General features: G+C 48.8%; 1 long non-coding RNA gene across 1 annotated transcript; it reads left to right on the forward strand.

The window, feature by feature from the left end:
• The first annotated feature begins 600 nt into the window (after positions 1 to 600).
• Positions 601 to 22,583, forward strand: LOC110256800 (uncharacterized). The gene is made up of 5 exons (XR_014827105.1): positions 601 to 739; positions 1,258 to 1,303; positions 7,323 to 7,589; positions 21,439 to 21,682; positions 22,359 to 22,583. It is a non-coding gene; the product is annotated as an uncharacterized LOC110256800 (long non-coding RNA).
• The last annotated feature ends 1,797 nt before the right edge of the window (positions 22,584 to 24,380 follow it).

Raw genomic sequence — 24,380 nt, forward strand, 5'->3', positions numbered from 1 at the left:
TTAGGAAATGGGTCTGTTACCGCTATTACAGGTAATCTTTCCATTTACAATTACAAAATATATATTTTCAATGAAAATGGTTTTCCGCAACTCAGCTGCCTGAAGGATACTTTTCCCCCTCTAATTACCACCCCGGCGAATGTGAGCCGGGGGCCAAGCCCCGCGCAGGGCTGTGTTTGTCCCAGTTAATGGTAGTGGCTGCATTTCAGCTGCGTAGAGATGAGCCGCCTCGCTGAGACCCTCCACCTCTTGTTGGAAAGGCCATGACGCAGCCCCGGGAGTGGGTGCATCAGCGCTTTAGAAGCCGGGTGTGAACAGGCTGAGAAGCAGCTAAACGCGGAGGGGGCCCTGACTCATGTTCGTCTGTGCGGCCTGCCATTCTCCAATCCCCTGAGAAGGAGCGGGTTTTAGGCGTGGGAGGAACCCTGTCCTGGACAGGCTCCGCCTCCGCTTTTTACAGACGGGAAGTGGAGGTCCAGAAGGTGCTCGGAGGAAGGGACTTGCCCAGGTCACCGGGTGGCGGGACTAGGATGCCCTCGCAGTCCCTGGCCGGGAGTGCAGCGTTTCTTTTGCCCCACGGGGGATCCTCTGTCCCGCCAGGTGCTCTGGGTGCTGCTGGGGGGCACCCAAGGCTAAGAAAGATGGTGGCACCTCCAAGTCTCAGTGGCCCCATCCTCATCGACCTCATCGAACCCTGCAGACAGCTGGGCAGGTGAATACCTCTGACCCCACCTTCCAGGTGAGGAACCCGTGGGACACTGGGGGGGGGAGGAGGGGGGGTGTCACTTGCCTGGGGTCCTTTGAAGCTGTAGGGCTGGGATCTGAACTCCGTCTGGTAACTGTTTCCAAAGTCGGTGGGGCTAACCACTCCGCAATACTGCCTTTGCAGAGCTGGGCCTTTGTGCCTTTGTTCTCTTAGAAAAACCAAAGCAGAACAGAGTTGAACAGGGGGCCAAGGGCAGGCTGTGTTGGGGGCATTTCTGGCTTTGCAGAGTGACCAGCCTTCCGTCCTTGACCCTTTGTTTTTCCCCATCGAGGTGTCAGCTGCTGTCTAGCCAGGATGCCGAAGCTGCGTGGTGGCTGGCAGAAAATGAGCTGGTGTGGACACGACGGGTGCTGGATTGAGAGGCGGGCTCTGGGCTGGCCCTCCTGAGTTCGGCTCAGCTGCTGACCCACTGAGGCCCCCTCAGTGCCTCCCTCCACCTCCTTGGCCTTGTCTGCAGAGGGAGGCTAACTGTGGTCCCTGTCTTCTCACAGGAGCACAGGATGGGCGTGGACCAGACAGTTCGTGAACAGGACTGAGGTGAGGACGTGATGCTTCCTGAACACCGAGTGGCAAGTCTATGCTCTGCCCAGAGCGGGGCTCTGAGGGGGTTGGCCCCGCCCCTACGGCCACCATTGTCGCTGGAATGACTGCCCACCTGCCAGCTCTTGGCTCTGGATGCCCGCTACCCCCATGGGGTTGGGGATACCTGCCTCTGCTAGCATAGTCCCTGTTCCCTAGGGCCCCCCACCTCTTGCCCCCAGGATCCTATATTAGTCATCCATGACCTGGGGTGAATTTCTTTCTTTTGGAGGCCCTCCCTGGTCTGAGCCCTGATCACTAGGTGACAGTGCTATTAGTGCCTCAGGCCCCAGACACAGAGGATGTCCCAGTGGGGGATGGGTGCATCATATAGGTGAGGAAACGGAGGCCCAGGGCAGAGGTGGCTTGCTCCACATCCTGAAAAAGGGAACCAGGCCTTGTCCCCGATCTCAAAGTGTCGTGAGGACAAAAGGGGACCAAGGATGTTGTGCCTGGGTCTTTTGGTCACTTGGGACATGTCCAGCCCTGCACCTCTGCCTGCTGGTGTGTTGCTGAGTGTGGGCTGTGGGACCCTCCAGCTGAGGGGTTCTTGTGGGTCTGGGGCTGCACCTGCTAATTTCTCTGGGGCCACACGACCAGGGTCCCCACGGTTTTCAGCAAGATGCCACACTGCCAGGGGTTCCACTCAGCCAGGGAGCACCCTCTTTCTCAGATTCAGAGAGTGGGGCTCCAAAAGATACCCTTTGGTCCCTCTCACAATTATACTGGGGGCAGCGGTACGCCTGCCCCTTAGCCAGGAGCAAGAGCTCAAAAGAAGCCCAGGTGTCCGCTGCTGGAGGCAGGTGAGTCAGAGAGCCACCCTCGGGCTCCAGGTCTGACCCGGACCAGGCCCAGGTGTCCAGAGGCTGCTCCTCCAGCTGGCCCCTCGCCACCCTTTTATCTGGGTGGTTCTGAGATGCCTTTGTGAGAAGCACATTTCTTGTCCCCTCACTGGGCGAGGAGGGTCAGAGGAGATTAAGTGCTTCCTGTGCTTGGCTCACGCCCACAGTGGTGGGGACGCTGCTGTGCCTCATGCAGTTGCCCTGAGGATTGACCCAGGACAAGGGCCCGCCACGCTCCAGCGAGAAGCCAATCACACGCTTCCCGGGGACCACTGTGTGAAGGGGCAATGAATTGTTTCCTCCCTGTAATTTTCTGCATGGATATCTCGCTACTGTCCCCTGGCCACTCCCCTCTGACCTCAGAGGTGGCCCTGTGCCCTGGCCACACGGCACCTCTCTTCAGTCGTGCAATGAGCGACTGCTTTGAGGGCTTGTCTCAGAAGAGCCATGCTGCCCTCGGTGGGCTGGGAGGAAGGCCCTGGTCTGGGCAGATTCAAGGAAGGACCCAGCCTGGGCCCAGGGCCTCCCCAGCGTGGCTTCCTGGGCTCTGTCTGGACCAGGGGATTGCCAGGAAGAGAATGAAGTCAGTTTGGAGGGACAGGCCTGCTCCTGTTTTCTCCTCCGATTTGGCCATTTTCCTTGGGAGAGCCGTGTGGCTGGAGGAGGAAGCCTTTTGGAACCCAAGGTGTGTGTAGAGCGCAGCTCGCGGCTGATTTGACCACGGGCACCTAACTTCTCTGTGCCTCCGTCTTTTCTTCTTCCAAGTGGGGATGAAAGAAGCACCGTAGGACCACAGCACAAAGTGGGATCTCACAGGATGGAGCTCTTATTGTAGGCCATCTCGGGACCTCTATGACATTCATGGCATCGTTAGGCATTTGACACTTTTTCCCCCCAAAATCCAAGCCAGTGGGAATAGCATGTCTGTTCCTTCCACAATGGTCACGACCTCGAAACACTTTCCTTGGCCATATTCTAATCGAACTCATGGTCCTCCTTCCAAAGGAGGAGCCTCTTGGAGGTGCCATTGGGGCTCAGCGGAAATGAATCTGATTAGCATCCATGAGGACTGGGGTTCGATCCCTGGCCTCACTCTGTGTTAAGGATCCGGCGGCATTGCCATGAGCTGTGGTGTAGATCGCAGATGCAGCTTGGATCCTGCATTGCTATGGCTGTGGTGTAAGCCAGCGGCTGCAGCTCCAATTTGACCCCTAGCCTGGGAACCTCCATATGCCGCAGGTACAGCAGAATCAAAAAGAGGAAAAAAGAAAGAGGAGCCTCTTTGTATTAAGAGTGATATGTTACCATGGGGCTTGTGAAAATATTACCTGGGTTCCATGAATAGCTGGGTTACAGGAAATACTTTGACTTCTAGCAAAGGGAATTTAATCCCTTATGTCAATATTTTCTTTCAGTGGGAAAGGTGTTCCTGACATGCTACCAGGTGAAATATTATGAGAGAATAGACTGGAAATTGCCAAACAGCAGGCCTGCAAAAAGTCCTTGCCGTATTCTGTGCTAGTCTGGGGACCTCAGGCCTCAGTTTCCCTACCTATAACATGGCAGGGGGATGGGACTCAGACTATTTGGTACCTAAGGGTCTCAAGAAGCTCTGACACCTCCTGTGTCTGTGACGAGTGAGAAGTCCAGTAAGCAGAAAGAATTCCAGTTGGTGGAAGCTGCCCTTGGGCCCCACCGTCTAAGCTGTGACCAGGCTCTGAGACTTTTCTGGGCTGCCCAAGCTGGCTCAGAACTGCCTTGACTATATGGCACAAGATGGCCTCATTAACAGACATGTTGCAGAGTGTAGCTAGAATATCTAGCAGATTAAAAAAAAAAAAACCTCCCAAAGATTATAAAAGACTTTAATTAGAATTTCACAAAGGTGGTATGTGAGGATTTACTAATTGCCTTTCCAAGTTTTTCTTTTTTTTCTTTCTTTTCTTTTTTTTTTTTTTTTTCAGTGCTCAGCGCAGCCTCAGAGATACGACAGAGGGAACAGTGTTTTAAGGCCAGGGTACAATGTGACAACAGTGATAGATATGCTAATTTCTTCATTCACTCCACTTCACTTCTTTTATTCTTTCCAATTAAAGCAAATGCTACTGAAACTGTAATTAAGCCAGGGCTGGGCCCTGATTGCCTGCTGTTTTAATGAAACCCTATTGATTTTTCTTTTCTTTCTAATGGCCACACGTGGTGCTCAATGGTCAAACACAGGCCCTGCTTTCGCGTCCCCAGCAAAACTTAATTTTGGCCTGGTGAGTTGGGGGCCGTTTATTCAGTAGCAGTGGGTAAGGCTCTACCTGTGAGATAGCGTTGGGAGCAGAAAACCAAGGATGCCCACCATCCATCCATCCGAAAGCAGCCACGTGCCTTCGTGAACAGACCCTAACAGCCCTGCTTGCCTAGTGCTGTTTCCACAGGAAGCAGTGTGTGAGTGAGTTCAACTCCCGTGGCCTCACCAAGCTGGGTGTTAAAATCTGGGCAAGTTGGAGCCATGGAAATATATATCCTTGACAGATGTTCACAAGCCAGAGAGCAGTTTTAGAGACAAAGTATCAGAGAACATTTTATTTCTCTTTGGCATTAATTCGAGAAAGAAGTTTTGCACAAAGTGTCTTTCGGAGAGGACGCCTTCACGTAACCCATAGATGCAATGCAGAGTAAATGAAGGAGGCGGACTCTTGGGAGCCGAGCACTTTAATAGCCTGGCAGATATTTAATGGTGCAAACTAATATTCTGATCCGCAAGTATAGTTTCAGAGAGCGGTGGGTTTCTTCATCACGCAGAACTCAGAAAGAAGCATGAGCTTGTGGTTCCTAAATAGCTGGGAGCTGTCTGAGCAGAGTCATTGCTCAGGGCGATGGGCTGGATGCAGGCAGCTGGCAGCGGAAACTCGCCCTTGCCTGAGCTGGCTCCCAGCACGGCCTTTGTTGGTGCCCCGGGGGAAGGAGTGCGTGGAGCAGGGAGGCGGCTCACACGCAGACCACCTGCACCTTCCTTTCTGCTCCTCTCAGAGGGGCTTCTTCTCCGACTCTTGTCGCCAGATTCTCACAGGTCTGTGAGCTTCTTCCTGTACTGGGACAGTTGCAAGGGATTTGGAAAGAATCTGAGTGGACATTATGGCTCTTACTCTCCTGAAAAAAAGGATCCCAAGACTCACGCCCTCCCCACCCTGGCCAAAGAAAACCAGGCAGTGGCATCATTATCATCAGATCCTAATTCATTGATGGCCCACTGTGTGCTCGGCACTGGCTGGGTGCTTTGCATAGGTTATTTCACTAGGAGCTCCTTATGCCTCCCCTGAAGACAAGAAAATGGGCTGAGGGGAGTTGGCACAGTTATGAAAGTTCTAGAGCAGAGGCAGGAAGTGCAGGGTAGAGAACAAATCATGTAGTTTCCCAGTGGCCTGGCAGTTAAGGATTCAGCATTGTCGCTGCTGGGACTTGGGTTCCATCCCTGGCCCGGCCCGGGAACTTCTGCATGCCACAGGCACAGCCAAAAAAAAAAAAAAAAAAAAAAAAGGCAAATTGCACTCCAGGGTTTGGTGACATGACCCAGCCCACTCTCCCTTGCAAGTTAGTCCTTCTCTCCTGTTGTAGGCTGTAAGCTCCTGAGGGTAAGCCGAGGCAGGGTCTGAGGGCTGGGTCTGGTGGTGGAGGGACGGGGCTGCCCCGTACATTATAGGAGGTTTAGCCACACTCCTGGCTTCAACCCACTAGAGGCCAGGAGCACAGCCCTGGCCAGGAGCACAGCCCTGGTTGTGACAACCAAAAATGTCCCCAGACATTGCCCAGTGTCCCCTGGGGAAGAAAACAGCTCCCTCTTGAAAATCACTGGTCTAGACATTTATGTTTTATTTGCCTGAAACATAGCACCATTCAAAAACAAGCACATCAAATGCTTTGTTTTCATCGAATGGCCTATGCCAAACGATTGAATAGCAGCATCCTTGTTTTACATTCAAGTGGAAAGCTAAAACGCAGATTTGAGGACTAGGAAAAAAAGACCACACTGATTTTGTTTTTGACGGACCCTAGATCCTTCTCCAAGAAAGCATTCAGGGAGGAGCGTGGGCCTGAGGAGTCAGAAGCCTTGTGCAGCTTCAGGCTGTTCCTCACTGGCTGGGGTCAAGTCCCCAGGCCCTGGTGCCACGAGTTTTTGTCATTAAGGCGAGGAGGATGTAATGATTCATCTGTGGGGTCCTGGTAGGACTGACATTCTTCATCATTAGACAGAAGCATCTCGGATCCGGGAATTTCCGGGTAGGGGCAGAATTCACAACAAGTAAGAGAGGAAGGGAAGAGAGAGGGGGAGAGAGAGAGAGGAAAGGGAAGATGCCCAGAACTGATGGGAGACACTGCACCTCAGGTTCACCGCAAATTGTGAATGTTCACTGAAGAACCTGGCCTCAAATCAGCTTGTAGTTTCCCATGCAGACCCCTGGACCCCCACATCTCTGTATAAGAAAATTATAGAGAAGATTGGATTCGCTTTACAGAGATGTGCCTTACCTCTCTGTCAGGAAGACATTACTTCTTCAAAAAAAGAAAAAAGAAAAACAAAAACAAAAACAAAAGAACAAAAAAAAAAAAAAAGAAAGAAAAGGAAAAATTAGGTTTTGCTTTGCGGTGATTTGCATCCTTACTGGTCCTGATGAGGGTCAAGGAGGGACCTGCTTTTGAGATGCCGCAGGATTCTGGAAGCAAAGAAACAGATGGTATCTTGAGAGTGGTTGCCAGAGCAAAATTCCCCAGAAGAGAGAATTTGGAATTGTTGAAAAAGCAAGGTAAGTTGTCCTAAAGCTGTGATCCCCAGGGGTGATTCCCCCCCCCCTCCCCCGCCTCAAAGCAGAGCATTTAAGGCTGCTTCTCCCACTAAGTGCAGGTGATACACAAAGAACATGGCTTCTCTTTCGTCACATCTCTTCGGAAAGAGCCAGCTTCCTATACGGGCAACAGAAACCCTCCCGTCTCACTTGCTTTGCCTTTATTTCATCCTTTAGGATCTACACCCGTAGAAAGAAACCATTTCTGAAAACCCTTTGGAACCAATGGCCTTCTTTTTGCAGATAAAGAGGAAAGCCAGAGTTTTTAATTGGTTTTTAAAAAATTGCATGTTCTTTTGACAGAGACGAAAGACCCTTCTCCTGGGTGTTACCTCTGACATCTTGCTTGTTAGAACTGGAGAGAGAAAAAAATGGACCCCAGGAATGGAGCTGCAGGGACCCTGGAAAAAGGGGACACCATCACGCCACCGTTGAGTTCTGTCAACTGTCAAGTTAATTAGAACGAAATTAAAAACACATTTGCCAAGATGTTCCGCAGCCAAACCAGTTAAATAGAGATTTTAACAAAATTGAAAGCATATTATACTGAGATTTGTGGATCCTGGCCCGGTGAGTGAGTGCTGAAAGTGTGATAAAATAACAAAATTGCTGCCTAATAATCTATAGAATAATATTGTCAACTAATGGATTATAATAAAATAAAAGCTGTTATTAGGGTAAAACATTATAACAAAAAATCCAACTTTTATTTGCAGCACCTCCCCCTTAATGGTTTTGAGCATTTTGAAAGGTAATTTAAACAAGTACATTGTATCCTTATTGAAACTGCTTCATCTCTCTGGCTGCTGAAAATGGCTTTAACCATCTCTCTGAACAAAAGCACCCCTAATAAGACAACAAAAAGCCCAAAGCAATGGCCCAGCAGCATCACGCTCTGGCCAGGAGCAGCGGAGCCTCTAAGGCAGCAGCTTTCTCCCTGCATGTAATTAGATGAATTAAAAGGACAAAGTGGTTAATGTAACTGTTGTGGGGGGGGGGCAGCCCTTTTCATCCCATCCATTTCAGACAAGAGCCTGTGGCTTTTGCTTCAGCAATGCAGAGAAGAATGTTGGCGGGGAGGGAAATTAACAAGCTTAATCTGCGAGGAATCTGCTCTGAGTCATGGATGAAATGTATCTCGAGCAACGAAAGGCTAGTCATTCCTGCTTCCTTTTATATGCCTAATAAAACTTACAATAAATTAACTGCATTTTAGTTTGCAGCCAGGCTTTAATCAGGGATGAGGCATCGGGTAGTCAAGTTACAAGGAGCCTTCAACTGGTGCATTTCAACTATGTGCTAAGGCGGGTGGGGTCCTCGCTAATTAGCCTTCCTTCCGATGTTGATATTTCAAGTAGTGGTTCATCACTGGCGTTCGTGGTTTTCAGTGACAGGGTAGTGAGACGGCAGGTGTATATTATCAGTCCAGGTCAGTTGACTGGGGGGAGTAGCGTGCTTGGGAAAAAATCTTTCCCAGGCGAATTAATTCTCTTATATTTCTTCCTCTAATTGACTCCATGAAGTTGCCTTGATAACGTCATACGTTATTTTCTATGAGTTGCTCCTATTCTTCACGCTGACCTATCAGGAAGGATGCCATCATGGTAGTATCTCATAGCGGAAAGAAAAATGGACTCCTGTTTGGGTGCTGAGTTTTAGTCTCTGTAGACCTGGGAGAGTGATCCAGTTGGATTTAGGGCCCTAGAAACAGCCGAAAACAGTGGTGGGATCAGCTCCATCTGCGCCTCCATTTTGTCCTCTCAGCTTAATGTGGACTCAGAACTGCAACTTGGAGCCTTCCTTGACCTATGGGCAAATTATGACTTTGTTTTATTATAAAAAATAGAAGGTGGAAAATTAAATTCATTAGCTCCAGTTACTAAATGATTCATCTGGCTGGTTAATGAAGCTGCACATTATGCTAACAAGATAAAGGCAAAGAATAACATGTGGGGATCAGCGGCTACAGGCAAGCTGTGCCCGGCTCTGCTGGAGACGCACAGCCCAGGAGCCTGTACTTGAGATGGATGATGGCGTGATGTGGGGAGCCAGGGTGGGGAGACAGAGCTGGGAGACAGGCAGGGGGTGCCCCGGTTGCTTCTCAGAGAGACCTGGAGGCTAAGTCAGGGCTGACCACACTCCAGGGGACTGGGTTGAGCCTTTCTGGGTGTGGGAAGGGCCAAGACTTCATTGGAAGGCATTTGCTGCTGATGGAAAGAGTACCAGGTCATCTGGGGGAAGGTCAAGGTCGAGGTCAAGGCCCCATAAGGCTCTGGAGCTTCCACTAAGCCTCGAGTTGGGGACAGGGCTGTGTTAGGGACTGAGAGACTGCGGAGAGGGTCCCTGCTGTCTGTGTTCTCAGCCATTTCTTGGGATCCAGGCTCACAGAGGTGAAGGGTGGGGCCCTGGATTGATTCTTGGCTCCTCCATGTCCCAGCTCTGGGACCTTGGGAGGGCACACTTCGCCTCATCTATAAATAAAATGGGCACAATCATAGCAGCACCTTGTGGATTTAATTATGTATCAACCCACCCCCCACCCCCCTCACTTTGGGCCTCTACTGCTCCACGAGCTTCCCAACACTTTTGTTCTGATCAGATCCATTGTCCTTGTTTCTGGAAGAGGTTGGCCCTCAGGTCACTCCAGGGTCCTGAGGCACAGTCACTGTTCGGAGCCCAGGGAGGCCCCTGAGGAATAACTGCTTATGTAAAGGGACCTCCAGATTTTCTCATTTAACTCTACTGAGCAAAGAAGCTTTGAGTCATTGCAGAAGCTACTGACTACAGCAGGTCTGTCCCCTCACCAGACTGTGTCCTCTTTGCTTTTTGGAATTCTGGTTCTTTCTCTCTGGTGTTGCTGGGTCTTCACCCCAAACTGGCTGCAAGAAGCAGGTTTGGGGCTCCCACTGCCTTCCCAGTGGCCCTAAGATGCCTCTGTCATTATCCCTACCATCTGAACTGAGCCAAACTGTTCCTCATTCTCTAAAGAACATTCATCAAATAGCAAGAATAACTCAGTTTCAAAGGCAACCTACTTCTGTGCTGCATGGTGAAAAGGGACCTGGGATTTCGAGTCTGAATCCCAGCCCTCTACAAGCTGTGTGACTTTGGACAAGTCCCTCCACCTCTTGGGGACTGGCGGTAATCATGTGCCTTGCTTCTGCCAGGGAGGCTGCGACTGAGTGTGAAAATGGTGAAGTATTATGTCATAGGTCCATGCTGGCATGGGAGTTGTCTTTCCCCTTCTTTGGAGGTGGGGGAAAGTGCAGCATCTCTTAGGTCAATCAAGTTCCTGCTTCCTAGAAGTTGAGCCCAGCAACTGGGCCAGTGGGTTGAACCTGCAAATCACCCTTAACTTGGATGCTTCCTTTGTGGTGGAGGAGCACCCAGTATAGCCAGCTCATTGCTTGGGCAGAGGAACAAGGCCACTTGAGCCCTGCCTAGAGATTTGCTTCCTGCTCTTCACCCAAGGGGTTGTGTCAGTACCCTCCCCCCCCACCCCGCACCCCTCCCCTCCCCGCGCCAGAGGATTAGCCCCTGTGTTACTTTTGTTGTCATCAGAATTGTCCTAGCTTAGCCACAATCTTCTCAGCCAGGACTGGTTGGCCATTTTCTACATGCCAAGTCTCTCCAGATGCCATCTCCATTTAGGTCTCAATAATAGGTTAGGAAAATTCAGAAATGCCTCTACCAGCTAGCTCCTAGCTTGGAAAGACTCTCTTCTATCTTTTCTAAGGTACAATAAGCAAGACCTCTTAAGCCCGGAAGAGGGCGAGTCGGAGAAACGTTTGGATACAACTGAGGTTTACCCGCACCACTCTTACCCACTGCCACCACTCTTGCTACGACCCATGCTCTGGGTGTTGCAAGACCAAGATGGTATTCCAGGGACATAAATAGCATAGGGCTGGGAGTCTCTGGATAATTCTGAATATGGCCAATAGTTGTGGCAATCTGACTACCGTTGACATTAAATGACTTTTTACTGAAAGATTAAGATTTTGCAAAGATGTTAAGCCAGTCAACAATGTGAATGGAATTAGGACCTTGTGTAAATGGTCATTATTTTTTTTTTTACATTTTATTGAATTATAGTTGATTTACAATGTTGTGATAATTTCTGCTGTACAACAAAGTGATTCAGTTATACATATACACATATGTAAATGGTCTTTTTTAATTGAAGTACAGTTGGCATACAATATTCTATCAGTTTTAGGTGTACAGTATGGTGATTTGACTTATGTACATTACGAATTGATCACCACAATAAGTCTAGTAACCATCTGTCACCATACAGTCATTACAACAGTATTGACAGTATTCTTTTTTTTTTTTAATTTTTTTTTTTTGTCTTTTTTTTTTGCCATTTCTTGGGCCGCTCCCGCCGCATATGGAGGGTCCCAGGCTAGGGGTCGAATAGGAGCCATAGCTGCCAGCCTATGCCAGACCCACAGCAATGCAGGATCTGAGCCGTGTCTGTGACCTACCCCACAGCTCGCTGAGCAAGGCCAGGGATCGAACCCGCAACCTCATGGTTCCTAGTCGGATTCGCTAACCACTGAGCCACGACGGGAACTCCTTATTGACAGTATTCTTTATGCTGTATGTTACATCCTCATGACTTGTTTGTTTTATCACTGGAAGTTTGTACATCTTAATCTTCTTTACCTATTTTGCCCAACCCCACCCCTTTCCTGTCTGGTGGCCACTAGTTTACCCTCTTTCATTTCCGATTTTATTTATCTGGGCCCTTTCTCTCTTTTTTTTTCTTGATGAGTCTGGCTAAAAGTTGGTCAATCTTGTTTATCTTTTTAGAGAATTACCTCTTAGTTTTATTAATCATTTCTATTGTTTTAAAATATTTCAATTATTTACTCTCTTAGCTCTATTATTTCCTTCCTTCTACCAACTTTGGGCTTTGATCTTTTTCTAGCTCCACTAGGTATAAGATTAGATTGTTTATTTAAGGTTTTTCTTATTCCCCGAGGCAGGCCTGTATCACTATAACCTTCCCTCTTAGAACTGCTTTTGATTCATCTCATAGATTTTGGAACCTTGTTTTTTCATTTTCATTTGTCTCAAGGACTTTTCGATTTCCTCTCTGATTTTTTTTTTTTTTTTTTTACTGACTCATTGGTTGTTTAGAAGCATGTTGCTTAGCCTCTATGTATCTGAGTTTTTTCCCCCAGTTTTCTTTTTGTAATTGATTTCTAGTTTCACATTGTGGTGGTTGGAAAAGATGCTTGATATGATTTCAGTCTCCTTAAATTTATTGCGACTTGTCCTAACATGTGATCTGTCTTAGAGAATGTTCCATGTGCACTTGAAAAGAATGCATATTCTTCTGCTTTGGGATGGAATGTTCTATATATATCTATTAAATTTACCCGATCTAATGTGTTTAAGGCCAGTGTTTCCTAATTGATCTTCTGTTTGGTTTATCTATCTATTGATGTAAGTGGGGTGTTAAAGTCCCTTACAATTATTACATCACTGTCAATTTCTCCCTTTGTGTCTGTTAATATCGCTTTATATATTTAGGTCCTCTCACGTTGGGTGCACAGATGTCTACAAGTGTTATGTCCACTTATTGGATTGATTTTTATTGTCATTATGTAGTGCTCTTCTTTGTCTCTCATTACAGTCTTTGTTTCAAAGTCTGTTTTGTCTGATATAAATAATGCTACTCAGCTTTCTTTTCTGTTTGTATGGGATACTTTTTTCCCATCCTCTCACTTTCAATCTGCATGTGTTTTTAAATTTGAAATGAGTTTCTTATAGGTAGCATACATATAGGTCCATTCGTTCATTCGTTCTTTTCTTTCTTTCTTCCTTCCTTTCTTTCTTTCTCTCTCTCTCTCTCTCTCGTTCTTTCTTTCATCTCTCTCTCTCTTTCTCTTCTTCCTTTCTTTCTTTTTAAAATTCATTCAGCCACCCTATGTCTTTTGATTAGAGGTTTTAGTCCATTTAAAGTAATTATTAATAGGTATGTAATTATTGACATTCTGTTAATTGTTTTCTGGTTGTTTTTATAATTCTTCTCTGTTCCTCTCTTCTCTTATCTTGTGATTTAATGGATTTCTTTATTGTTAGTTCATATTACTTTATTTTTGTGTTTCTGTTACAGGTTTTTGGTTTGCAGTCACCTCGAGTTTCATATATAAAAAGTTATGTATATATCTGCCTATTTTAAACTGATGGTTGCTTAAGTTTGAGTGCATAGTAACATCACTACATTTTTAATTCCCCTACCTTGTCTTATGTTTTTGACATCATATCTTATACTTTTTAGTTTTGTGTATTATTTAGGTGATTTTTTTTAGGCATAGATAATTTCACTACATTTGTATTTTAATCTTCATAGCTTTATAGGTGGTTAATCCACTGTCTTTATTATTTTTGCTTTTACTAGTGAGATTTTTTTCCTTCATAGTTTTCTTATTTCTAGGTATGACCTTTTCTTTTCAGTTTAAAGAGTTCCCTTTAACATTTCACGTAAGACCAGCTTAGTGGCGATGAACTCCTTTAGCTTCTGCTTATCTGGGAAGCTTTTTCTCTCTCCTTTAATTCTGAATGATAACCTTGCTGAGTAGAGAATTCTGACTAACTTTTTTCCTTTAAGTACTTCGAATATATTATATATAATATATATTTTCAGTACTTTGGCAGAAGAACTTCAGTCCCTTCTGGCCTGAAAAGTTTCTGCTGAAAAATCAGCTGATAGTTTTATGGGGGGTTTCCTGGTGTATAACCGGCTGTTTTTCTCTTGCTGCCTTTATGATTTATCTTTATCATTTATGCTTTATCTTTAACTTTTTTTGATCTTTTTTGTGTTTTTAGGGCTGCACTCATGCCATATAGAGGTTCCCAGGCTAGGGGTCTAGTTGGAGCCATAGCCATCAGCCTACACCAGAGCCACAGCAATGTGGGATCTGAGCTGCACCTGCAGCCTATACCACAGCTCATGACAACACGGTCCGTATCCTTAACCCACTGAGTGAGACCAGGGATTGAACCCGCATCCTCATGGATGCCAGTCGGGTTCATTAACTGCTGAGCCATGACAGGAACTCCTTTATCTTTAACTTTTGACATTTTAATTGTTACGTGTCTTGGTGTGGATCTCTTTGGGTTCAACTTAGGGCCCTCTGTGCTTCCTTGACTTGGACATTGGTTTCCTTTGCCACCTTAGGGATGTTTTGAGCCATTATTTCTTCAAGTAGTTTTTATGTCTCTTTCTTTCTCTTCTTCTTCTTCTGGGACTGCTATAATATGAATGTTAGTATGCTTGCTATTGTCCCAGAGGTGTCTTTAACTATCCTCATTTTGAAAACATTTTATTTTATTGGCGTATAGTTGCTTTACAAAATTATCCTCATTTTAAAAAATTCTTTTCTTTTTGCTGTTCGGATTGGATGATTTCTACAAGCCGGTCTTCCAGGTCTTCCACTGACCCGTTCTTCCGCATCCTGTTGTCTGCTGTTGATTCCCTTTAGCGTGTTTTTCGTTTCAATTATTTTACGCTATAGTTATGATGAGTTCCTTTAATATATTCTATCTCTCTTTTTTTGACCTGCTCATTGAGTTCATCCATTCTTCCTCCAAGTTTGGTGAGCATCCACATGGCTATTCTTTGAATTCTTTTTTTTTTTTTTTTTTTTTTTTTTTTGTCTTTTTGCTATTTCTTGGGCCGCTCCTGCGGCATATGGAGGTTCCCAGGCTAGGGGTCTAATCGGAGCTGTGGCCGCCAGCCTACGCCAGAGCCACAGCAACGCAGGATCCGAGCCGCGTCTGCAACCTACACCACAGCTCACGGCAACGCCGGATTGTTCACCCACTGAGCAAAGGCAGGGACCGAACCCGCAACCTCATGGTTCTTAGTCGGATTCGCCAACCACTGCGCCAGGATGGGAACTCCTATTCTTTGAATTCTTTATCTGATAAAGTGCTTATCTCAGTTTTGTTTAGTTACTTTTCTGAAGTTTTGTCTTAGTATTTTGTTTTTAAGGTATTCCTTTGCCTCTTCATTTTGCCTAATTCTCTGTGTCTGCTTCAATGTATTAGGCATATCGGCTATGTCTCCTGGTCTTGAAAAGGTGGACTTACAAAGCAGGTGTCCTGTGGGGCCCAGTGGCACCATCCCTCCTGGTCACCTGAGCCAGGTGCTCTGTGGGTATCTCCTCTGTGGGCCCTCCTGTTGCTGTTGGGCCATGACTTCTGCAGGTCCACTGTGGGGAGGGCTGTTCCCTGGTGTGACTGGCTGTGAGGCCCAGCTGTGACTGTTGTGGTGTGCTGGGCCCCAGGTTGGGAGCCACTCTGAAAGGCTGGATGAGATGGGTCCTCTGGAGACCACCAGAGTGGGGTGCACAAGGCTAGCTAGACTGATGGACAGTGACAGACATGGCCAGCGCTGGGCCAGCTTGGTGGAAGGAGAGTAGAGAAAATGGCATCTGCCAGCACTTCTGTCCCTGGGGAATGTGCCACCACATCCATGCTCCTCTGGCACAGGCCCCAAACCTGGGCAAGGAATCTCCTTTTCATGTGACCCAGGTGCTTTTCAAGCTGCTGCCTCTGCACTGGGCCCCGGAGGAAGTCAGCTTGCAGCCGAGCCTTCCAGAGCAGAGTCTTGGTTTCCCACAGCTCTCTGGCTCTCCCGGATGTACGCGCACTGGTTTTCAAGGTCAGCTATGATGGGGGCTCGTGTGCCGGGGAGCCTGTCGTGGGGCTCAACCCCCTCGCTCCTCACGAGGGCCTTCCTGGTTTCGACATCCCTCCCACTCGGGGGTCACCGGGGTGGGGCCCCGGGTTCTGACTGGACTGCACCTCCGCCCCTCCTACCCATCTTGTGGGGCCTTTTCTTTGCATCCTTGATTGTGGAAAATCTGTTCTGTGTGCCTTCAGGTGGTTCTCAGAGGCAGTTGTCCTCTGGGTCATTGTAGCTCTGGTGTGGCGCTGGGAGGAGGTAAGCTCAGGGCCTTCCTACTCCGCCGTCTGGATCCAGCCCTCTCCCCGGCGTAACGTAAACATGTTCTCCAGGGTGAGAGCCTTCCTGTTACGTAGTCCCAGAAAGTCGATGGAAAGAGAAACTAATATCTATGTGAGCCTTAAAATTAAAAGACAATTATATTGAAAACAAGCATGAATAACAGGCGGCTTTGGAATTTAGGGTTTTGCTCTGGTTGTTTTTATTTATTTATTTTTTCTCCTTCCTGGTAACAACCTGATAACACAGGTTCGTGCAGAGGATGGAGAAGCATCAGGGGAGGGGACGGCAGAGAGAGGGCTGCCATGAACGATTCCTGGGTGTTGGGACAAGGTATGGATGAGAACACAAAAGAAATGTGCTTTTGCACACCCAGCTTGGAGTGGATCTTGGGTGACATCTAGGAGGGTTCGCGGGGAGGCTGGGCTCAAAGGCCAAGTTCTAGCCAAGCTCGAGCATTCAGGCCAGTCCCATAGGTTAGGATGTCTACACACAACCTAAGAGCCAAGAATGGCTTCTGGGACAGAGTGGGCCCTGGGGCTGGGGCAGGGTCCAGGCGAAGGCAAGGCTGACCAGTCAGGGAGCCCCAGGGTGCAGACACCACAGCTCCAGAGAGTGACATGTTGGTCTTCTTGACCTTGTGGTATGACCATGACCTTCAGCTTGCACAGGAATGACAGGGCCCTTGTGCCAGAAGTGGGAGCCCAAGGGCCATAGGAAACCCTGGTTCTAGCAAGGGGGAGAACATGTGAACTTAGAATATCTGCTTCCTGCTAGGAAAGCTGATCGCCAAAGCTTTCATCTCAGAAACTGGGCTTTGGGGACATGGGGGAGGGGACACCGCAGGCTCTAGGCTGGAGCAGCCACTCTTGCATAAAAGCAAAATCAGGACTGGTGGAGGAGCCATCTTCAAACATGACCTTGGTGAATTTAATGTTCAGATTTGGGAAAGACCAATGAAGTGGACGTTTCTGATTGAAGGTCCTGCTGAGCCATCGCCTTAAGCCAGTCGCCAAGGCACCACTGGGAGGTGGCCTGTTCTGTGGCCGCATTAGAGAGCTCACCAACTTGGAGGCCAGTTGACCTGAGGAGGGAAGGAGAGAGGGAGCCCCTAGGGACTGACTTAGCAGTTCCCCAAGGCTCTCGTGCAGGTGTGGTGTGGGCTGAGGTCATCCTTTCGTAGTTCTAGACGTTTCCAAAACGTTTGCTGTTTGCCCTTTCCCTCTGTTTAAAGGACCTTTCAGCAATGCCATTCCGGGGCATGGAAGCTTTCCCCTGAGACGCTGAGCGATGTGTGTGGGAAGCTCTGGAAGCAGAGGCTGGGTCACCTTTCCTTCCTGTCCCTACTCTGCTCATCTTCTGAGGGCCCCACTGGGCAGCCAGCTGGCAGTGCCCCGAGCCCGCCGGGGAAGGTGGACTCTGGGCCTGCAAGTGCCCTGAACTCTCGGCCGGCGTGGGCAGCCCACCCCTCTGGTACCACCTAATGAAGCAGCTATAAATACAAACCATAAATGTCCCAGAGCGATCTTGGGGACCAGGGGCCACTGCTCATTGTTCTTTAAATGCTGCTGGTCAGCAGGATGAAGAAGCAGCAAATATGCTTCGTGCTGCTGGGACTGTTGCAACAGCCGGCAGCTGCTCTGAGAGGCCCTGCTTAAAAGAGCAAGGCTCCCTGCCCGCATCTTCTTTACCTTCTCCGCGATGCCCTCATCACCTGGCATCCTCTCCATCCCACCCTCCTGTTGTTTCCTATCTGTCTCTCCTCGCTGGACTGCAGGCTCCATGAGGACAGGGCTTTTTGTGGGCTTGCTGCTGTCTTCCCCACACGTGGCCCGGCCTGACACGTGGCCCGGCCCGGCACGTGGTGGGCGTGTGCTCCACAAAGATCGGGTGAAGGAAATTCACGAATGGGCTTAAAGAAATGATGGGTGTAAGAGGCCCCAGTGGCTGTGTCGAAGGCCCAGCCTTGTGTTCTGCAGAAGCCGCCTTTGGTTATTTCGGTCCTCGTGCTGGGGGATGGGGGCTTTGGGCCTGGCGTTTCCTCCTAATCAGGTGTCCTTGGCTCAGCACACATGCTGCAATTTAGGGCGCAATTTAGCTACGTGTGAAAGGGCAAGAAAGCCATAAAGCACGCACGGAAGCCAGAGAGATGACTGGCCAGGGTGAAGTCAGCCCGCCCAGCCCGGCCCGGCTGAGCCTCTCGTCTGGTTTATCTGTTTCATTCATTCAGCAAATACAGGATGTCTGCCGTGGAGGGGTGGGCCCCGGGGGTGTAATAAGGAGCAGAAAAGGGGTGTGGTTCACCCCTATGTGGTGCTTAGATTCCACAGGGGAGGCAGGCATTGATTTAAAAAAAAAAAAAGCACGTCACTAAATACACTTCTGTACCTTAGCCTCAGGGCAAGGAGGCAAAGTGGAGCGGCTGTGATCACCAGTCTCCAGGGCCTGGCTTGGCTGCTGGTGGAGGAATCTGGGTGGGCTTCCCTGAGGAAGGGAGGTTTGAGATAAAATCTGGAAAGAAACAGCCAATGAGGGGAGCAGCTGGTGGGGGAGGGGGAGAGCATTCCAGGTACAGGGAACAGAGTATGGGGGGGGCCCAGAGGCAGAAGGTATTAGGGTGCATCTGAGGAACCCAGTCAGCGACAGCAGCGTCTTCCTGTCTTCAGGCTGATCTTTGTGGAAATAACTGCTTCTTTCTTTCTGGGGTCAGGGTTTGAAAATGAACTTGCTGTTTTTGAATGCGGCTATTGGTGTCTTCCAGCATGTTCTTGACACCTTTCGGAAATCCATGCCTGCCTCAGACCCTTTCTGCCTGGGAAAAGCCAGGGAGGAAGAGACAACCAGTCCCCTCACCCTGGATATATTTCTGTCTCTGCTGTACAGCCGCGTTACACCCCAGAGCCCCTGGGAATCTCTCTCGTGACACCTCGGCTCCATTTCTTGCAGAAATTTCCAACTAAAGGGTAATTGGGTTGGAGGTGTGAAAACAAAAAACTGCCAGCGGGTGGACAGGGGAGCAAGGGGTGGGGTGGGGGATTAACATTCTAGAGCTTGGAACACAGCACGCCTCTTTTACTATGTAAAATACAATATCCCGATCATATGCTAATTATTTAATAACACTGTTAGTTAGGTGTGAGTTGCGAAAATCCTGACCTGGGTAATTGTAGTGCGCGTAGCTCTCTAACGAATGGCTTTCGAAGATCCGTGTTCCAAAAATTAGATTCTATGATTATATCACGAGCAATGGCACCATTTTGGTGGAGAGGGAGGGGGCTTTCCTGGTGACCCAACATTGACCTTGGTGCTATTTCTAGCTAGTTGTCACTGACCACCTGGAGGGGAGGAGCTGTTTGCCCGCAGACCCCCTGGCTGCAAAGCCAGAGGTGATCTCTAAGTGAGTTGTCATCTTTCTAGCCAGAGAGGAATCAGACGTCACCTTGCCTGGGTCTTGGCTGCAAGGCCAGGCAGCAGAGGCCTCCGTCCTGCACCAGGGACTCAGCCCCACGACCCGGGAGCTCACATGCGGAGGTGGTGAAGGGCAAACATGTGCCACCATGACCTCTGCCTTTGAGGCGTGCTCAGCCATTCCTTCAATTTCACAAAGATCGTTTCTGAGCCCCTACTGACTACCAGGCTCTTGGGAGAGTTCCTGCCCTGAGTTGCCTCTTGGTGGCAGGAGAGGCGGCCGAGGGGGGAAGCAAGGAGCTCCAAGTGAGAGGGCTGGTACAGGGTCGGCCAGGCCACCGTCTCCATCCCAAGTGCCAGCCTAAGAGGAGGCTCCTGGCCTGCAGTTTTCAGACCTCCAGACAACCAGGGAGGTTGAACAGAGCCGGGAGAGGAAGGGGGGAAGAGAGCAATTTCAGTATTTCCTTTTTCTTTTTAAGGCTGCACCTACGGCATATGGAGGTTCCCAGGCTAGAGGTTGGATTGGAGCTGTAGCTGCCAGCCTACACCACAGCCACAGCAACACAGGATCCGAGCCGAGCCTGCGACCTACACCACAGCTCACGGCAAAGCTCATGGCAATGCTGGAGACTTAACCCCCTGAGCAAGGGCAGGGATAGACCCTGCATCCTCCTGGATACTAGTCGGGTTCTTAACCCGCTGAACCACAACGGGAACTCCCTCAGTATTTCTAAATCCCACATTTCCTGGGGGTAAAGGATCACACACTAATGGAAAGATTCACTTACAAAAAAACGTTGGGGGCTGAAATGACCATAAATCAGTCTGGTCAGATGGGTTAGCCCACCCGGGTCTAAAGTATCGAAGGCTGTGTTGCACGCGTGGTTTTGAAAGAGTAGCTGCTGTGTCAGATCATTGATTTTGCCAATGAAATTGGCGGGAATGTGGGCTGGTCACATTCACTCCAAGTCCAGCATTTCTCTTGGGGCTCCTGCTTCTTCCCTGAGTCGGACAAGAATCCTGCCGCACCAGAGGAGACACGGACAGGACGGGCGAAGCGGGTCAGTTCGCCAGGGCCTGGGGAAAGCGGTCCGTTTGGGGCTGTGGGTGCTGCCGTCTTCGACACAGGTGCCAGTGTTGCCCCTGGACCCACATTGTCTGGTGTCCTTGTTGCGGCGGCTGGGACGGGGCCCTTACTGGCTCAGACCCTTCCCGGGGAGCTGTCTACACTCCTGTGCTCACAGCTCCTCGGTGACGCTCAACCCCACAGGCTCACTCTTGCATTTCCTCTCTGCTCTGAGCCCAGACCCCTGCTCCTGGATAGTCCTCCGAATCCTTCAAGTTTCAGCCGAAAGGTCCGAGACGTCCCTCATCCACCTGTGCCCCAGCCCTGCAGGTTTCCTGTCTGTTAGGAGAGGCCGTCTACACAAAGTACTCATAAAACTCGACTTTTCTCACTGCGCATGCGCTCTCTGGGCAGGGCGGGGCGGGGCAGGGGGAGGGGCTGGGCATGTGCCAGTGTCCCCCAGCAAATTCCAAGTTCCTGGCCATAACTCCACTCTTGGCAACATTTCCAATCCCTTGGGGAGGTGATGACCTCCTAAGCTGGTGTGTGCGGTGCCAAGGTCCTTTTCCTTCTAAGAATAATGAGAAATTAAACATGAATGGCTCACATCCTCTCTTTCACATAGAAGGTGGTCCCGCTTCCCCCCCTGAATATCGTCATCTTTTCTTTACAAGCCTGGTAGCTCCTCAGACTGCAACTCCTCTGCACCCAGTGGCTGGTGGGAGAGCCTCGGTCACAGCAGACTGGAGCTTGGGAGACAGGGCTTTTATGCGATGAACCTGATTTTTCACTTTTAAACTAGCTCTTTTGGCATGGTGTGGACAGAACCCCAAGAAAAGCAATAATTGAGTATTGAACTGCCTTCTGCCTTGACACAAACACCCTTGGTGATTTCCAGGGCCCTGCGCTGTGGCCCTGAATGGCTGATTTGCTTGTAACTCCTCCTTGTTCCATGACAGAAACACTCACCAATGGAAATATCTGAAGACAGTCCTGTTAGTTTAGACTAGTGGCTGCTGATCTGGGTGCCCTCGTTTGTCTGTGCCACAGCCTGGCTTTCCCTTGGACCGGAGAACATGCTATCTACAAAAGCAAACCCACAGATGTCTTTAATCAGGACAGAATCCCTCACACAGCCTGATCTGTGCAAATTCAAGAACTCTTGCTGTCTAGTTTGAATAAAAGCCAAGATAAATGGAAGTGGTAAGATGTTTCAAGGCTTTGCTGTAAATGTTTCCTACTTGCGAGGGGAGGGAGGGTTATTGGTTGTGTGTGTCCAGCTTCTTTTCCTTTGCCCTTGTTTTTATGGGAACCATCCCTCTTTCCTTTGGGCCCCCTTCTTCACTCCGTGCAGTCCTGGTGCTGCTGAGACACCTGCTGTGCTGCCCCCTCCTGGCCACACAGGGAAGTACATGACCCAGGCACTTCAGTGGTCGCAATTCCATCTTCCTGACAAGCGAGGAAGCCTTGCAATGGATGTATGACTAAAGCTGGGTGCCCCAGGGTGTCCCAGGGCCGATATAAAAATGGTAGAAAAAAGAGACTTTCCCTGTTGGGCTGGCTCAGCTGGGGCTGTGGTAGACATGTTCCCCAGCCTGTGGGGAGGGACCACTGTGTCAGGAGAGAGTGAGGAGGAAGAGCGTAGAGAAGCAGAGAGGCTGGCTGGCTGAGAGGAGCGGGAGAGGAGGATGGAGAGAAGCGGAGAGAGAGGTAGAAAGACAGACACTCAGAAGCCGAGGGAGCTGCTCCTTTCGGCCCCACCCTCCCACACAGAGTCAGTCCCAAGGAGCTGATTTTTTAGCGCACACTGAATTGGGGGCTACCCCAGTGTTCCCTATACCCTAACGAATTCCCTTTATTTTCATGGTGTTTGAGGAAGGCTGTGATCATTTGAGGACAAAGGGGTTCTAACGAACCTGAGAAGGAAGATCTGCACAAAACAGAAGATGCCTTTTCGTTGAGTAACATCACAAGGTGCCTCAGAAGGGATGCAGCGCTCCAAGATTCTAGAGCATCGTTGTTGGAAAGGACCAAAGCTGTCATCCTACGGCAGCTTTGTGGTATTTAAAAGATATTTCTTCGGCATTCTCCTGTGGCGCAGCAGGTAAAGATCTGACATTGTCACTGCAGTGGCTTGGGTCACTATTGTGGTATGGGTTCAGTCCCTGGCCTGGGAACTTCTTCATGAAGTGGGCGCAGCCCCTCACCCCCTCAAAAAAGACATTTTTTTGGAAAACATTTGGTGGTCATACAAGTGAGAAAAGGTGGCTGAAATAAGTTGTTTGGCAAGTTTCTTTACTGCAGGACTTCTCAGAGCCTTTACAAAGCTAAAGCACAGTGCAAGTCTTCAAGAAGGGACTAGAGGATGCAGCATTTCTCAAAACATTTCAACATGAGCACCTTTTAAAATTCATCAACATTGAATAATCATAATGTAGTTCAAGTGACTACATTAGTGGATGAGACTCAGATTTTGAAGCAGCACACCTGGAGCAAAGCTACCGTCTGACCTGGAAACTGGGGCCCTGGAAGAGCTCTTCCATCCCCTTCTACCTCCTCTACTGCAAATGGGCTGCAGAACATGGACATTCAGACTTGACCAGGACTGCTCTGCCGGCAAGACTCTGACTTCTGAGCAAAGGCAGTGTGTATCTCTGGCAACAACATTAAAGCACTGGCCGGGACCTGGAACAGCTGGGTCTAAGAAGGATTTCACCAGTGCATTCCTAACTAACTCTAGCAAGCCTAGTGAGCCACAGGAGAGCAGGATCTAGGTGACACATGGCCACTCTTATAGCATCCAGTTGGTCAGATGCCTTTAACAGGGATGGACATTCGTATGGAAGGTCATTACCACAGGCATTGGACACCCCCCCTAATTTTAGCAACACTCAATAATTCATATTGGCCACTTGAGAAAGAAATTCAAGGCCAGCCGGTGTTAATTCACCCAAAATGAATTTTGACTCATTACACTTGCCGTTTGGTGCGGTGGAACAAGTTACGGCAAAACGATGGAATGGCATTGTGTTTGTTCTCCTGCATGTGGGAGATTAGGAGATATCTTATGATGGTACATTATCATTCAAAGCGGGGAAACTCCATGGTACAGAGCCCAAAGTTTTTTTCCTTTTATTTTAATTTTAGGGTCCATGTTTCACAATATAATTCTTCTATTTATCTGTAAGTGTGTAGTTAGTTCATTGTACCATCCTATGACTGTAGTTTGAATGTTTCTTTAGGATTTCTAGCTATTGAGTCCAGAAAGGCCATTATAGTTGAGGAAGTCCCAGTTTGGTGGCCCTGATGCCATTCCCCAACTGTTTTCATGAGTGGGTCTGAATCAGTTGACCTGAATGCCTGTCGCAAAAGGAACAAGAAGAGGAGACCAACCCTGGGGGTCCCCCTGAAAGCCTTCTATGGAATGAGTCACCTATGGCTGGATACACACATCTTGGATGACACTGTGTGACCCCTTGGAGGGAGTTAGCATGATGAAAACACAGTAGCAAACACTGCAAGACTACAACTACAACAATGACAGCTAACAAGGAAGGAGCCCTTTCTATGTACCTGATGTGGTCAGTACTAGGCACTTCATATGGAGAAGGCTTGGCTTTTAGAGCAGGGAGAGCTGGGCTCAACTTTTAGCTCTGCTGCCTCCTACCAACATGTTCATTGGCAAACCAGCCAACTTGTCTGAGCCTCCATTTCTCCTTCCGTGAATGGAGATAAGATCTTCCTTGTAAGTTTATTGTCACACATAAATCCATGTATATAAGACAATTTAAACCAAGTTCATCGCAGAGCCCCTGAAATACAGCAGGTGCCTAAGAGGGACCTTTCTTCTTCATTGGGAGAACCTGTGAGAGCTGATTCTTCATGTCAGGGTTCAGTCTCT

Source organism: Sus scrofa, chromosome 14 (assembly GCF_054392235.1).
Source record: "Sus scrofa isolate SSC_HxYL_T2T_F1_AM1 chromosome 14, Sscrofa_HxYL_maternal_Yorkshire_Landrace_v2.0, whole genome shotgun sequence".
Classification (NCBI taxonomy): Eukaryota; Metazoa; Chordata; class Mammalia; order Artiodactyla; family Suidae; genus Sus; species Sus scrofa.